Source organism: Schistocerca cancellata, unplaced genomic scaffold (assembly GCF_023864275.1).
Source record: "Schistocerca cancellata isolate TAMUIC-IGC-003103 unplaced genomic scaffold, iqSchCanc2.1 HiC_scaffold_28, whole genome shotgun sequence".
NCBI lineage: Eukaryota > Metazoa > Arthropoda > Insecta > Orthoptera > Acrididae > Schistocerca > Schistocerca cancellata.
In genome coordinates, this window is record NW_026046092.1 from 25001 (window position 1) to 32500 (window position 7500).

Genomic DNA, 7500 nt, shown 5'->3' on the forward strand with positions numbered 1-7500 from the left:
CTTAAGCAACCAACGCCTTTCATGGTTTCCCATGAGCGTCGATTCGGGCGCCTTAACTCGGCGTTTGGTTTCATCCCACAGCGCCAGTTCTGCTTACCAAAAGTGGCCCACTTGGCACTCCGATCCGAGTCGTTTGCTCGCGGCTTCAGCATATCAAGCAAGCCGGAGATCTCACCCATTTAAAGTTTGAGAATAGGTTGAGGTCGTTTCGGCCCCCAAGGCCTCTAATCATTCGCTTTACCGGATGAGACTCGTACGAGCACCAGCTATCCTGAGGGAAACTTCGGAGGGAACCAGCTACTAGATGGTTCGATTAGTCTTTCGCCCCTATACCCAGCTCCGACGATCGATTTGCACGTCAGAATCGCTACGGACCTCCATCAGGGTTTCCCCTGACTTCGTCCTGGCCAGGCATAGTTCACCATCTTTCGGGTCCCAACGTGTACGCTCTAGGTGCGCCTCACCTCGCAATGAGGACGAGACGCCCCGGGAGTGCGGAGGCCGCCGCCCCGTGAAGGGCGGGGAAGCCCCATCCTCCCTCGGCCCGCGCAAGGCGAGACCTTCACTTTCATTACACCTTTAGGTTTCGTACAGCCCAATGACTCGCGCACATGTTAGACTCCTTGGTCCGTGTTTCAAGACGGGTCGTGAAATTGTCCAAAGCTGAAGCGCCGCTGACGGGAGCGATTATTCCGCCCGAGAGCATCCCGAGCCAACAGCGGCGCGGGTCCGGGGCCGGGCCAGGTAGGTCCGTCATCCGGGAAGAACCGCGCGCGCTTGCCGGGAGCCCGAGCGCCCAAAGGGGCGAATCGACTCCTCCAGATATACCGCCGAGCAGCCAGCCAGGGACACCGGGGCTCTGCCCAACAGACGCGAACCGAGGCCCGCGGAAGGACAGGCTGCGCACCCGGGCCGTAGGCCGGCACCCAGCGGGTCGCGACGTCCTACTAGGGGAGAAGTGCGGCCCACCGCACACCGGAACGGCCCCCACCCCGCGGCGAGTGGAAAGGCAACCGGACACGACCCCGCCGCGGATTGCTCCGCGCGGGCGGCCGGCCCCATCTGCCGAGGGCGGGAGCCAGTGGCCGGATGGGCGTGAATCTCACCCGTTCGACCTTTCGGACTTCTCACGTTTACCCCAGAACGGTTTCACGTACTTTTGAACTCTCTCTTCAAAGTTCTTTTTCAACTTTCCCTCACGGTACTTGTTCGCTATCGGTCTCGTGGTCATATTTAGTCTCAGATGGAGTTTACCACCCACTTGGAGCTGCACTCTCAAGCAACCCGACTCGAAGGAGAGGTCCCGCCGACGCTCGCACCGGCCGCTACGGGCCTGGCACCCTCTACGGGCCGTGGCCTCATTCAAGTTGGACTTGGGCTCGGCGCGAGGCGTCGGGGGTAGTGGACCCTCCCAAACACCACATGCCACGACAGGCGGCAGCCTGCGGGGGTTCGGTGCTGGACTCTTCCCTGTTCGCTCGCCGCTACTGGGGGGAATCCTTGTTAGTTTCTTTTCCTCCGCTTAGTAATATGCTTAAATTCAGCGGGTAGTCTCGCCTGCTCTGAGGTCGTTGTACGAGGTGTCGCACGCCACACCGCCAGCCGGCTGTGCACGCTACCGAGAAAGTACCGGTATGCGAACCGCCAGGCGACGGGCGCGCATCGCACGTTTAAGGAGACGCGGCCGGCCCCACAGGGCGGCCACGACACTCCCAGGTCTCCGAAGGCGGGACAAACGCCGCGCGCTTCAGTATACGTAGCCGACCCTCAGCCAGGACGTGGCCCGGGAACGGAATCCATGGACCGCAATGTGCGTTCGAAACGTCGATGTTCATGTGTCCTGCAGTTCACATGTCGACGCGCAATTTGCTGCGTTCTTCATCGACCCACGAGCCGAGTGATCCACCGTCCTGGGGTGATCTTTTTTGTTTAGTTTCCACTGTCTCTTTCAAAACAGTTGCATAGGCGGGACTGAGGCGTTTGACGGCCCCTGTTCCAGCGTTCTGTGTCCAACGGCCTCACGGCCGATGGGCGTCGTACGGCTCCACACCGGAGCGGACAGGCACTCGGGCGAAAGTCATTCAAAACCGGCGCCAGGCGCCAGGTGCCGCAGGCCAGCCGCTCCAGAGCTTCAGCGCTCGTACCACACAACATTTTGTCCGTTAGTTTTGAGAGGCACGCGTGGTTCCGCACGCGGCGCACGGCTGCTGCCGTACAGGTAGCGTGTTGCGCGACACGACACGCACATCGAAAGACATGCAGTCTAGTCGGTAATGATCCTTCCGCAGGTTCACCTACGGAAACCTTGTTACGACTTTTACTTCCTCTAAATGATCAAGTTTGGTCATCTTTCCGGTAGCATCGGCAACGACAGAGTCGATGCCGCGTACCAGTCCCGAAGACCTCACTAAATCATTCAATCGGTAGTAGCGACGGGCGGTGTGTACAAAGGGCAGGGACGTAATCAACGCGAGCTTATGACTCGCGCTTACTGGGAATTCCTCGTTCATGGGGAACAATTGCAAGCCCCAATCCCTAGCACGAAGGAGGTTCAGCGGGTTACCCCGACCTTTCGGCCTAGGAAGACACGCTGATTCCTTCAGTGTAGCGCGCGTGCGGCCCAGAACATCTAAGGGCATCACAGACCTGTTATTGCTCAATCTCGTGCGGCTAGAAGCCGCCTGTCCCTCTAAGAAGAAAAGTAATCGCTGACAGCACGAAGGATGTCACGCGACTAGTTAGCAGGCTAGAGTCTCGTTCGTTATCGGAATTAACCAGACAAATCGCTCCACCAACTAAGAACGGCCATGCACCACCACCCACCGAATCAAGAAAGAGCTATCAATCTGTCAATCCTTCCGGTGTCCGGGCCTGGTGAGGTTTCCCGTGTTGAGTCAAATTAAGCCGCAGGCTCCACTCCTGGTGGTGCCCTTCCGTCAATTCCTTTAAGTTTCAGCTTTGCAACCATACTTCCCCCGGAACCCAAAAGCTTTGGTTTCCCGGAGGCTGCCCGCCGAGTCATCGGAGGAACTGCGGCGGATCGCTGGCTGGCATCGTTTATGGTTAGAACTAGGGCGGTATCTGATCGCCTTCGAACCTCTAACTTTCGTTCTTGATTAATGAAAACATACTTGGCAAATGCTTTCGCTTCTGTTCGTCTTGCGACGATCCAAGAATTTCACCTCTAACGTCGCAATACGAATGCCCCCGCCTGTCCCTATTAATCATTACCTCGGGTTCCGAAAACCAACAAAATAGAACCGAGGTCCTATTCCATTATTCCATGCACACAGTATTCAGGCGGGCTTGCCTGCTTTAAGCACTCTAATTTGTTCAAAGTAAACGTGCCGGCCCACCCAGACACTCAATAAAGAGCACCTTGGTAGGATTTCAACGGGGTCCGCCTCGGGACGCACGAACACGCACGAGGCGGTCGCACGCCTTCGGCTCGCCCCCACCGGCAGGACGTCCCACGATACATGCCAGTTAAACACCGACGGGCGGTGTGAACCAACAGCGTGGGACACAAATCCAAACTACGAGCTTTTTAACCGCAACAACTTTAATATACGCTATTGGAGCTGGAATTACCGCGGCTGCTGGCACCAGACTTGCCCTCCAATAGATACTCGTTAAAGGATTTAAAGTGTACTCATTCCGATTACGGGGGCCTCGGATGAGTCCCGTATCGTTATTTTTCGTCACTACCTCCCCGTGCCGGGAAGTGGGTAATTTGCGCGCCTGCTGCCTTCCTTGGATGTGGTAGCCGTTTCTCAGGCTCCCTCTCCGGAATCGAACCCTGATTCCCCGTTACCCGTTACAACCATGGTAGGCGCAGAACCTACCATCGACAGTTGATAAGGCAGACATTTGAAAGATGCGTCGCCGGTACGAGGACCGTGCGATCAGCCCAAAGTTATTCAGAGTCACCAAGGCAAACGGACCGGACGAGCCGACCGATTGGTTTTGATCTAATAAAAGCGTCCCTTCCATCTCTGGTCGGGACTCTGTTTGCATGTATTAGCTCTAGAATTACCACAGTTATCCAAGTAACGTGGGTACGATCTAAGGAACCATAACTGATTTAATGAGCCATTCGCGGTTTCACCTTAATGCGGCTTGTACTGAGACATGCATGGCTTAATCTTTGAGACAAGCATATGACTACTGGCAGGATCAACCAGGGAGCTGCGTCAACTAGAGCTGAGCAGCCGGCCGCCCGGGAGTGTGTCCCAGGGGGCCCGCGCGAACAAAACGCAAGCGTCCGCTCAATTATTCTGCAAACAGGAGGAGGCCTGAGCTCCCCTGCACAATACACCTCGAAACCCTCTCAGGTCCCGGCGGCGCGCAGCGCCGTCCTAAGTACTTGGTCGGGTTCGAGAGAGGCGCAATCGCCCGGAGTTAGGCGAGTAGACGCTTTAGGTGCGACCACCCGTGCTCCCAACTGAGCTTGGCCGCTGCCGACAGAGGCCCCGGGAGCGTGCTGTCGTGGCATTGCCGGCGGGAGACAACACGCGCCCACCTACGGTGACCCGGCAGCTCCAACGCCAGCGCCACAGAAGGGCAAAGGCCCCACGTGGGTGCCGAAGCGAACTCTCCCAGCACAGCGCACGTGCCAACACGTCTGCACAACTGCGATACAAACCACCAGCGAGAACCGCTGGGGCGACCGAGCAGCAGACGGCGTCGCGGCGCCGAGTGCCGGGCGGCGGCGCATCCTCAACGCACACAGTCCTCAGTCGGACCAGCACACTGCAGATGTCCACCGCGCTTCGCACCGGGCCCGCGAGGACCCACTTTGGCCGCCCGGCGCCGCGCGCAGGGTGCCCCGGCGCGCAGCTGCGCCGCCTGCCGCGTCCGTCGGCCGGCGCGCCTGCCACTGGGCGCCCCCCACCAGCCGGCTGTAGCGCGTGCGCCCACGCAACCGCGCGGCCAGCACGCCGGGCGGCCCCCCCTCACCGGCCGGGGACGGTCCCACCCAGCCACCGCCGCGTATCGCTTCACACACAGATTTGCCCTTACTGATTTACCTCCAGCAACAACAACCGCACCACAATGGGTTTACCAGTTGTTCATTTGCGTTGCGTCACGTCACCAGCAAACGTAGACGTCCATCCCAGTTTGCAAATGCAACGATTATTGCATACCTGTCTGTTAGGTGTCACGACACACTACGTCTGCCCACATACACGCAACAAAATGTGCACGGACTAGAGAACACGTGGGAGGTGGCCCCCTACGTATGCGATGTCCATTACGAGACCGACTGTCAACCAGCATCTGTACCATGTCGCAGATGTGGAACGCGGTGCACCATGCTATCACACTGTGTGAGAAGAGACGACTACGTTTGAATACACGCGCCACTACATCAACAGACGGCTCATGCTGATCGCCATCCAGGGCGTCCGTTACTCCCACACGTCTCTATGGCGTACCACACTGCAATGTAGCTGTTATGGGGAGACGGCACGTGGCTGAGTGCACAACATTTGGACCAGTATGGTTCGCTGTTGTTGGGGCGCAGTCGTACGGTCACACATGTGCCACAGCGTATCATTCAGTACATACGGACCTATGTGCAGTACAATGTGAGGATTAAGCTTACGATATCAGCGGACAGTGGACACAGGCCGTACCACGACGTAGACTGAGCGCTTCGACATGCGAATGCCAGTGAACAGCTGCGAAGGGCATTGAACACGCAAGCACCTGAACGACCAGCGTGCGAAGGGCAGGGTGGAGGGGGGGGGGGGGCGATGTACATCCTGCAGTTGTCCACATTACAGTGTACAGCGGGGAGCATGTAAAAAGTAAGCAACACTTGCGAAGTGGTTCAACATGAAACGACACACAAGAGGGGTGGGCGGTGCGAGTAGCGAACTATATTCAGAGGGTTGTGGTTAGACAACACTAGATTAATGTAACGTGTCATATGCCAATTACAGAGCAGGTTAAGGCACAACGTGGGTTAGGTTAAGGCACAACGTGGGTTAGGTTAAGGCACAACGTGGGTTAGGTTAAGGCACAACGTGGGTTAGGTTAAGGCACAACGTGGGTTAGGTTAAGGCACAACGTGGGTTAGGTTAAGGCACAACGTGGGTTAGGTTAAGGCACAACGTGGGTTAGGTTAAGGCACAACGTGGGTTAGGTTAAGGCACAACGTGGGTTAGGTTAAGGCACAACGTGGGTTAGGTTAAGGCACAACGTGGGTTAGGTTAAGGCACAACGTGGGTTAGGTTAAGGCACAACGTGGGTTAGGTTAAGGCACAACGTGGGTTACGTTAAGGCACAACGTGGGTTAGGTTAAGGCACAACGTGGGTTACGTTAAGGCACAACGTGGGTTACGTTAAGGCACAACGTGGGTTACGTTAAGGCACAACGTGGGTTACGTTAAGGCACAACGTGGGTTACGTTAAGGCACAACGTGGGTTACGTTAAGGCACAACGTGGGTTACGTTAAGGCACAACGTGGGTTACGTTAAGGCACAACGTGGGTTACGTTAAGGCACAACGTGGGTTACGTTAAGGCACAACGTGGGTTACGTTAAGGCACAACGTGGGTTACGTTAAGGCACAACGTGGGTTAGGTTAAGGCACAACGTGGGTTAGGTTAAGACACAAATTGCGTTACAAATTGCGTTACATTGCGGTACAAATTGCGTTACATTGCGGTACAAAATTGCGTTACATTGCGGTACAAATTGCGTTACAAATTTGGTTAGGTTAAGGTGCAAAATGGGTTGGATTACAGTACACAACATGGTAAGAGATAGTGTGTTTGGGGGGGGGGGGGGGGCAGGTTCGTTGGTAGTGATCATTGTAAGTGAATGTCTGAGGCAGCGTCAGTATGTCACAGCAGTTCTGTCTCGTCAGGATGCGCTTTTCGCTCGTGACTGGAGGCGCGCCGCGTCTGTGGTTGCGGCAAGGGAGTGGGCAGACCTGTGTGATTCATTCCTGCCATTGTTTCTGTGCCGTAACAGGAGGCAGTGTGGTGGTGTTGGGTGCACCCCTGTGTAGGACATGTGTGGGTGTTGGTGGCTTATCTGAGCAATTGTGGATGTTGGACGGGTGGGATATTCTATTTTATAATTGGACCCCCTGGTGTGGTTATCATAGTGTGGATGGTGTACTGTGGCGGAGAGGATGCACCGGACGTTGGTCCATGCTGGTGCTTACATATCGTATCTGTGTCTGTTACAGGCAGAGAGTAATGTGTGATGGAGTGTCTCGCTGAGGTGTGGTTCATATTGTGTGCACAGACTTACAGCATGTATAGGGACAGCGGGAATTTGGCATATTGGATATAACTCGTCATGAAACGCAAGATATAGGGGTGGATTGCAACGTACGAGTGCGGGAAGAGTCCGCCGTTCATCCGCTTGGGTTGCGATTTGGGCGGTTGGGGTGGGGCACGTGCGGGTGCGGGTGGAGTGATTGTCGGTTGACTACTTCGTGCGACGCAGGCACTGGCGTTCGGGTTCCTGTGGTGGACAGAT

At 56.3% G+C, this 7500-nt stretch overlaps 3 non-coding genes across 3 annotated transcripts in view; all 3 read right to left on the reverse strand.

Annotated features, from left to right (window-relative positions):
• LOC126110691 (large subunit ribosomal RNA) overlaps positions 1-1571 on the reverse strand; it is a 4247-nt gene extending 2676 nt beyond the window's left edge. Inside the window, exon 1 of the ribosomal RNA XR_007523856.1 lies at positions 1-1571. This exon is cut by the window's left edge and continues 2676 nt beyond it. This is a non-coding gene — a ribosomal RNA (large subunit ribosomal RNA).
• Positions 1572-1761: 190 nt separating this feature from the next.
• LOC126110695 (5.8S ribosomal RNA) lies at positions 1762-1917 on the reverse strand. The gene has a single exon (XR_007523858.1). It is a non-coding gene; the product is annotated as a 5.8S ribosomal RNA (ribosomal RNA).
• A 354-nt stretch (positions 1918-2271) lies between these two features.
• LOC126110688 (small subunit ribosomal RNA) lies at positions 2272-4187 on the reverse strand. The gene has a single exon (XR_007523854.1). It is a non-coding gene; the product is annotated as a small subunit ribosomal RNA (ribosomal RNA).
• Positions 4188-7500: the final 3313 nt, after the last annotated feature.